Genomic DNA, 7,722 nt, shown 5'->3' with positions numbered 1-7,722 from the left:
TGCTCTGACTTGCACTTAGCACCTTCTCTGGATACACCCTTGGAGTGGTTTTACTCTACAGGTTTCTCAGCCCACTAAAAATACCTTCTTTGGAGAGTCTTGCTGCCTTCATAAAAATGCAACCAAAATATCTCATTGAATCATCTTCCTCAGCTCAGACCAGCTCTGCTATTTATGTCTATAGAGTCACTTATGACTCCCCGGCTGCTTCACAGCGAGCGCCGGAGCCAGCCCAGGCAGACATGCTGTGATGCCAGCTGTCACAGTGGGAACTCTCCGGGTGGGTGAGAACCTTCTGCTAGCACGGCGAGCCCCGGCCCCAGGTGCTGCAAACTCCCCAGCTCTTGGGGGCAGGTGGAGTTTTAGTGATCAGAGTTAAAGCCTGTGGCAAGCAGTGGGTAGAGCGCTTCCTCTGCTGCCACTTGATCACAGTCAGGCTAATTTTAAATAGTGAGGAAGAGCAGAGAGGTGATAGCAGGATAGTCCCAACTGTTCATCCCAGGGTGGTGAGTGGCACTTTTATTTGGAGAGGGAAGGCAGGAACTCCCATTTCACTGCATAGGCTGGGGAAGTGGAGAGAGGAGAAGAAAACTTCCCCTGGGTTCCTGTTTCGTTTCAGAAAATTGTTCTCAAAGGCTCATCCTCTCTTCCCCTCCTGCAGGTTATATTTAGTTTTAAGATCTCTTGGCTGCTGCGTTCATAGCTCCTTACCATTTGCACTGCAATTAGTCAGAGCAGGGTTAATTAAGCTTTTGTCTCTGTGTTAATCAGAATTTTTCTGTCTAGAATGAGGAGACTTTTGCTGCCTGGGCACCCTGCTGCCCATCCCATCCTCCAGCATGGCTGGGCAGCCAGGCATGGCCAGATTAATGTGGGGACTGTTGCTTCTGCACTGAAATCATGTGGAGGAGGTCTGAGGAGGAGATTGAGGCAAGCATTGTGGCTTCAGTGTGAGGGGTTGTGAGGTGGATGAAGCCACCATTTTGGGGAACCTGGTACCCACTTTCGTGCTGTGGCATGAGGGGGAGATGCAAGGGGCTGGAGGGCTCTGCTCTGCAGCACAGCCAGTCTCATCACTTTCAATACAATTCTTCAAAAGCTGCTGGAATACAGTATGGGGTAGCACTCATGCAGTATGAACAAAGAAAGAGTAGTTTTGTAAACAAAAACGTATTCATGGTAAAGAAGTGAGAATCCCAAGGAACTGCAGGTCTCAGCAGCTGCTTCCAACAGCTGATGAGATGTTTCTGTCCCCATTTCAAGAGGAGTGGCAAGCGTGGCAGCTTGGGGAGAAATCATATGGGCTTTGGCCCTTGCCATGGGCCTGTCTGGATCACCCTGAGGCAGCCAGGCTCTCACTGAGGTCAGTGGTTGTTTTGGAAGAGCATGAGCACTGGAACAGCTGTGAGGATGTGTGACACCTTCTGTGTATCTGTAGAGGTTAATTGGAAGAAAAAACTGTAATTGTGGGAGTCCCCAGCAAGGCCAGTCTATAGAATCATAGAACCATAGAATCATTTTGGTTGGAAGACACCCTCAGGATGATAGAGTCTAACGATAACCCAACTCTAGCACTAAACCATGTCACTAAGAGCCTTGTCTATGCATCTTTTGAAAACCTCCAGGGATGGTCACTCCATCACTTCCCTGGGCAGCCTGTTCCAATGCCTGACAACCCTTTCCATGAAAAAAATTTTCCTAATATCCAATCTAAACCTCCCCTGGCACAACTTGAGGCATTTTCCTCTCATCCTATCACTTGCTACTTGGGAGGAGAGACCAACACCCTCCATGCTACAACCTCCTTTCAGGTAGTTGCAGACAGCAAAAAGGTCTCCCCTCAGTCTCCTTTTCTCCAGGCTAAACAGCCCCAGTTCCCTCAGCTGCTCCTCATGAGACTTGTGCTCCAGGCCCCTCACCAGCTTTGTCACCCTCCTCTGCACTCTCTCCAGCACCTCAATGTCTTTCTTATGATGAGAGACCCAAAACTGAACAGAGAATTCAAGGCGTGGCCTCAGCAGTGCCAAGTACAGTGGCGCAATCACTTCTCGAGTCCTGCTGGCCACACTATTCCTGATATAAACCAGGATGCTGATGGCCTTTTTGGCCACCTGGGCACACTGCTGGCTCACATTCAGCAGGTGTCAGTCAACACTCCCAGATCCCTCTCTGCCAGGCAGCTTTCCAGCCATTCTTCCTATAGCGCTGCCTGGGGTTGTTGTGACCCAAGTGCAGGACCTGTCACTTGACCTTGTTAAACCTCACAGGTATCAGCTTTACTGGCTTTTCACAGCCCACGAATCTGGCTAGGAGATATCTGCCATTCTAGAGCAAGGCATGCCTGTAAATCTCAAAGCTCTTTGAAAATATGTGTTGAAACTCAGCTGAGTGCTGAGTATGGCAGTGACTGCTTCAAAGGTCTGTATTCTGAGGTGCAGAGGGGTTAAAGTTATTTGCACAAAGACTTAAGATGCAGAGGGAAGCTGTGAGCAGAGCTGAGGAGTTGCAGTTCTCAATATGCCACTACAACCACTTGTCCGTAATCCCTCCTTTTCAGTTGGTAGCAAATGATAATTTGTACCATTTCCTCTTAGAAAATGAGTGTAGTATTATTCTCCAAAGCAACCCAGGCCAGAAATCTTCCAGTTAAACTTGCAAAAACTGCAGAAAATATTTCTGAAGGACAGACACAATATGCATCTTTTTCTTTCACCTTCCTGAACTGTGTGATCCTGTTCTGTTTTTCAACAGGACTGATGAGCTGCAACTCCAGGTCAGCTTGCAGGACATAACATTTGATTTTGACATCTTTGGTTAGCAGATCACATCCTTTATACACCCGTACTTGTCAAGCAACGGCTCTGTAGGCAGAGATGAAAGTAGCTGGAGAGAACATGTTTCATTTTGCTCATATAGGAGAAGATGACAGGTAACATGATCTTGACCTCTGAAAGTCAGGGACAGTTCTGAGGGTGGGTCACTTGATCCAGGACTTCTCCTGGTCTCAGAACTGCAACACATGCTGGTGCAATAACACAAACACAGATTAACTCTTTGGAGGGGGACATGTTTTCTCGGTTGGTGCTGAACTGTTTTGGGTCCTAGCCCCTGTAAAGCCAGACCAACATCTAGAATTAAGTGTATTTTTTGTAATTTTAACTATTTTTTAAACAGAAAAAAAAGTAAGCTGATTCGCAGTAGATTGTGTTGCTCAATCTTTGGGTGGAGAATCAGCAACTCCTTGAGTGAATTCCATCTTCAGATGATGTCACAAGAACTTCAGGGTTTTATTGCTCCCTGAGTCTGCCCTTTCCCAGGAATCTAGTTTTATACCATCAACAAACAGCAGGGGAGCCAAAAATGTCATCTGCAGGATGTGGTAGACTCACAGAAGTAAATCTGGTCATAAACTAGAAGTTAGCCAATGCATTTACAGATGTTCATTCCAATCCATATGCAGCTAATATACCTCAGAGGTCTTGCAAACATAGCACAGAGTCTGCTTTGCCATGTTGCATGGAAAAGTGATGAAGTCATATGATGCTATTGTTTTGATCCTTTTCATTTCCTGCCTGCGAAATTATATTATAAAGCACTAAATAAACGCTCATTATTTTCCTTATATAAATTTATCATGTAGCAATTACTGCAGTTAAACTCAGTGCAGGTATGTGATTGTAAATGGGAGGTGGCAATCAGTGTAATTAGAAAAGGAAAAGATGCGCCTGCGAAACAGCCTCTCAATTACAATATTGCCCACGCTATAAACACCCTACCACGTGGTATGTCCCTTCTAAGCTGCACAGTGTAAGTCCTGTGTTGATTCAGGCTCAAATTACACAGCAAATCTTGTTCATGAATTTATAGACTGTCCCTTTGAAGGCAGAATTGTGCCAGCCTATTTCAAGTCCTTTTTTTTTATACTGCAGCAGCATGCTTTTCAGATGTAATACCTTATGCGCAAAATCCTTGAGTGACAGCAGCTCTGCAAGCTCATGATACTTATAATACGCTACATATTATCAATAAAATGTTGCAAGACATGTCATAGATCTTATTAGCATAACTTTAAATTATGGGTACAAGTTTGACCTATCTGTTGATGGATTAGAAGCAAAGCTTGGATTGTTAAACAGAAGTAAAAGGCTCAGGGCATGATTAAACAAACTGTTCCAAATAAATTGTCTGTATTTCACTATAAAAAGTCAAAGCATACCTGAAAAGTTAGCTGTCCCCAAGGCAACTTACAAAGTTTAAAGAAAGCTGGAAATGAGAAGTAGACAGTAACCAAACCTTTGGCTGCTGGCGACGCATAGATTGCCTGTCTATTTTGTCCCATTTTGGACTTGAGATTCATTATGTCAGGAATAGAGAGTGCAGTGACAAGAAGGGTTCCAACAGATTTTCTGAGAAATATCTATGATCACAGTATCACAGTATGTTTGGGATTGGAAGGGACCTCGAAAGATCATCTAGTCCAATCTCCCTGCTGGAGCAGGAACGCCTAAGTGAGGTTGCACAGGAATGTGTCCAGGCGGGTTTTGAATGTCTCCAGAGCAGGAGACTCCACAACTCTCCTGGGTAGCCTGTTCCAGTGCTCTGTCACCCTCACTGAGAAGAAGTTTTTTCTCAAATTTAAGTGGAACCTCTTGTGCTCCAGCTTGATCCCATTACTCCTTGTCCTATCATTGTTTGTCACTGAGAAGAGCCTGGCTCCATCCTCATGGCACTCACCCTTTATATATTTATAAACATTAATAAGGTCACCCCTCAGTCTCCTCTTCTCCAAGCTAAAGAGCCCCAGCTCCCTCAGCCTTTCTTCATAAGGGAGGTGCTCCACTCCCTTAATCATCTTTGTTGCCCTACGCTGGACCCTCTCCAGCAGTTCCCTGTCCTTCTTGAACTGAGGGGCCCAGAACTGGACACAATATTCCAGATGTGGTCTCACCAGGGCGGAGTCAAGGGGAAGGAGAACCTCTCTCGACCTACTGGCCACCCCTCTTGTAATACACCCGAAGATGCCATTGGCCTTCCTGGCCACAAGGGCACAGTGCTGGCTCATGGTCATCCTGTTGTCCACCAGGACCCCCAGGTCCCTTTCCCCTACACTGCTCTCTAATATGTAATTTCCCAAACTATACTGGAACCTGAGGTTGTTCCTGCCCAGATGCAGGACTCTACACTTTCCCTTGTTAAATTTCATCAGGTTATTCCCTGCCCAACTCTCCAGCCTGTCCAGGTCCCGCTGGATGGCAGCACAGCCTTCTGGCGTGTCAGCCACTCCTCCCAGCTTCGTGTCATCAGCAAACTTGCTGATAGTACACTCAGTTCCCTCGTCCAAATCGTTAATGAATATATTGAATAATATTGGCCCCAGTACTGACCCCTGAGGCACTCCACTAGATACTGGCCTCCAACTGGACTCTGCACCATTGACCACCACTCTCTGGCTTCTCTCTTTAAGCCAGTTTGCAACCCACCTCACTACTCTATTGTCTAGACCACACCTCCTCAATTTAGCTGTGAGGATGCTGTGAGAGACTGTGTCAAAGGCTTTATTGAAGTCAAGGTAGACCACATCCACCGCCCTGCCATCATCCATCCACCTTGTTACATTCTCATAAAAGGCTATGAGGTTGGTCAAGCATGACTTACCCTTGGTAAAGCCATGCTGACTGCCCCTAATGACCCTCTTATCCCTGATATGCCTTGAGATGACACCAAGGATAAGCTTTTCCATTACTTTCCCAGGGACAGAGGTGAGGCTGACCGGTCTATAATTACCCGGGTCCTCCTTTTTGCCCTTTTTGAAGACTGGAGTGACATTTGCTTTCCTCCGATCCTCGGGCACCTCTCCCATTTCCCAAGACTTGGCAAAAATGATGGAGAGCGGTCTAGCAATGACTTCAGCCAGCTCCCTCAGCACCCGTGGGTGCAACGCATCTGGACCCATGGATTTATGGATGTCCAGACTATTTAATTGCTCCCTAACCCAGTCCTCATCGACTAAAGCATGCTTGAGTAGCTTGACTAGTTTTAGTTTATGGAGTGTTGGGTTGGTGTGTGGGGATTGTTTAGTTTAGTTTAGTTTTGTTTTGTTTTTAATTGTGGATCCTTTGCCACATCTCTTTGTGTTGTTCTTTTCATGTTGGCACTCTTGATCTCAGTTTGGCAACAGGGAAAAAATGAAGCCAAGTCATTTAAGTGACTTGCCTGTAATTATGTAGAAGAACAAGGATAAGGCCAAGAATACCTCATAGATGTTCTGTTTCTAGCCCTCTGCTTTATCCTGGAATATTCCTTTTCTTCTGAAAAATAGTCATGAGGAGTGGCCTTCTATAGGAGGATAAATAATGCTCTTTTTGCCCTATACTGTGTCTGTTTAAAACAGAACTTAATTTTCAGAATGTGAACTTCTGGTTTAGGCTGGTGGTGATGTTTCCTTAGTCTGGTAAAGATGAGAACTGGAAGGCAAGAAGCCCAGAGATGAGTGCCTTTTTTCATTATTTCTATAATTTCACTTCTGGATCAAGTACAAAATCATGACTGGGAGAGACCTCTTCCATGGACTTGGGAGGGAATGGAGAGAGACATTTAAAAGAAATGTGTCCAGCTGGTGAGTAAGCTGGCATGCACCACTGAGTCGTTAGTAATGTTTATTCTATTAGAGTGGACAGTCTTTTGCTGTTGACAAAAAAGCTAACTCAGTCCATTACACATTAAATTAAGAGAACACACACATGCACCATAATCAGAACTCTCCCTGAGCACTGATCAGCAATAATTACCTTTTGGGTAGGGGGCAGAAGGAGATAACCTAAATACTTTCAGGTTAATTGTTACTCTCCTGTGCTCAGAAATATCACAGCATTTTAACAACAGCAACCTTTCTGTGCCTGAGGTCCTCTGAGACCTGAAATTGGCAGCAATAAAAGAACATATATCTTTGGACAACAGTGCTATAAGTCATTCTGCTGATTTGGTGGTGTTTTTTGCTTTATTTTGTTTTTATCTCTCCCAGAGTGATGTAAAAAGCTTTATTTGATGAGTTAAAAAATGTTAGTTTTCACTCCTACGGCCTTGTATACTGAATAAATAAAGGCACAAATAACAGCAGCTTGAGCCTTGCGCTGGACTTCCCTGTCTCTTTCTGTTAACCTTAAAGTTCACTGTGCTGAAAACTAATAGTGTCTAGCTGTCAAGGAGCCAGAATAATGACATTTTGTGCCATTATTCTAATGTGTTTTTCACTGTGCATTTTCTTTAATTATTTGCATGAGTAATATCATTATGTATTCATGCCAATACAATTCTGATAATTAATTTACATGACAGCAATTTCTTAATGATTTTGATGTCAAATTTAATAGCAACATCTGATAGTTGATCTGTCAGTGCTGACATAAATTTAACTTTTAATGTATTAATGCCAAAACCAACAGCAGCATCAAATTACATTGGAGAAAAATCCACTGGGTAGAAATTTCAGTGACAAAGTCTTCATCCTTACTCAAGGTTTATAGGTTCAAAATAAAACCAAGACCCCTGGACATGATACATGTCAGATTTTTACATTATCTTGTTTATTTATTTACATCAGTAATATTATTGATGTCTGATATTTAAGAGCTCAAATTATATGATGTCGTATGAAAGATGATGTCCTCTTGCTTCCAGCACAGTGAAAAAAAATACATTGATTAAGCTTTTATATTTCTGGTT

This window comes from Patagioenas fasciata, chromosome 3 (assembly GCF_037038585.1).
Source record: "Patagioenas fasciata isolate bPatFas1 chromosome 3, bPatFas1.hap1, whole genome shotgun sequence".
Lineage (NCBI taxonomy): Eukaryota > Metazoa > Chordata > Aves > Columbiformes > Columbidae > Patagioenas > Patagioenas fasciata.
The sequence above is the reverse complement of the archived record's forward strand: the minus strand, read 5'-3'. Positions refer to the sequence as shown.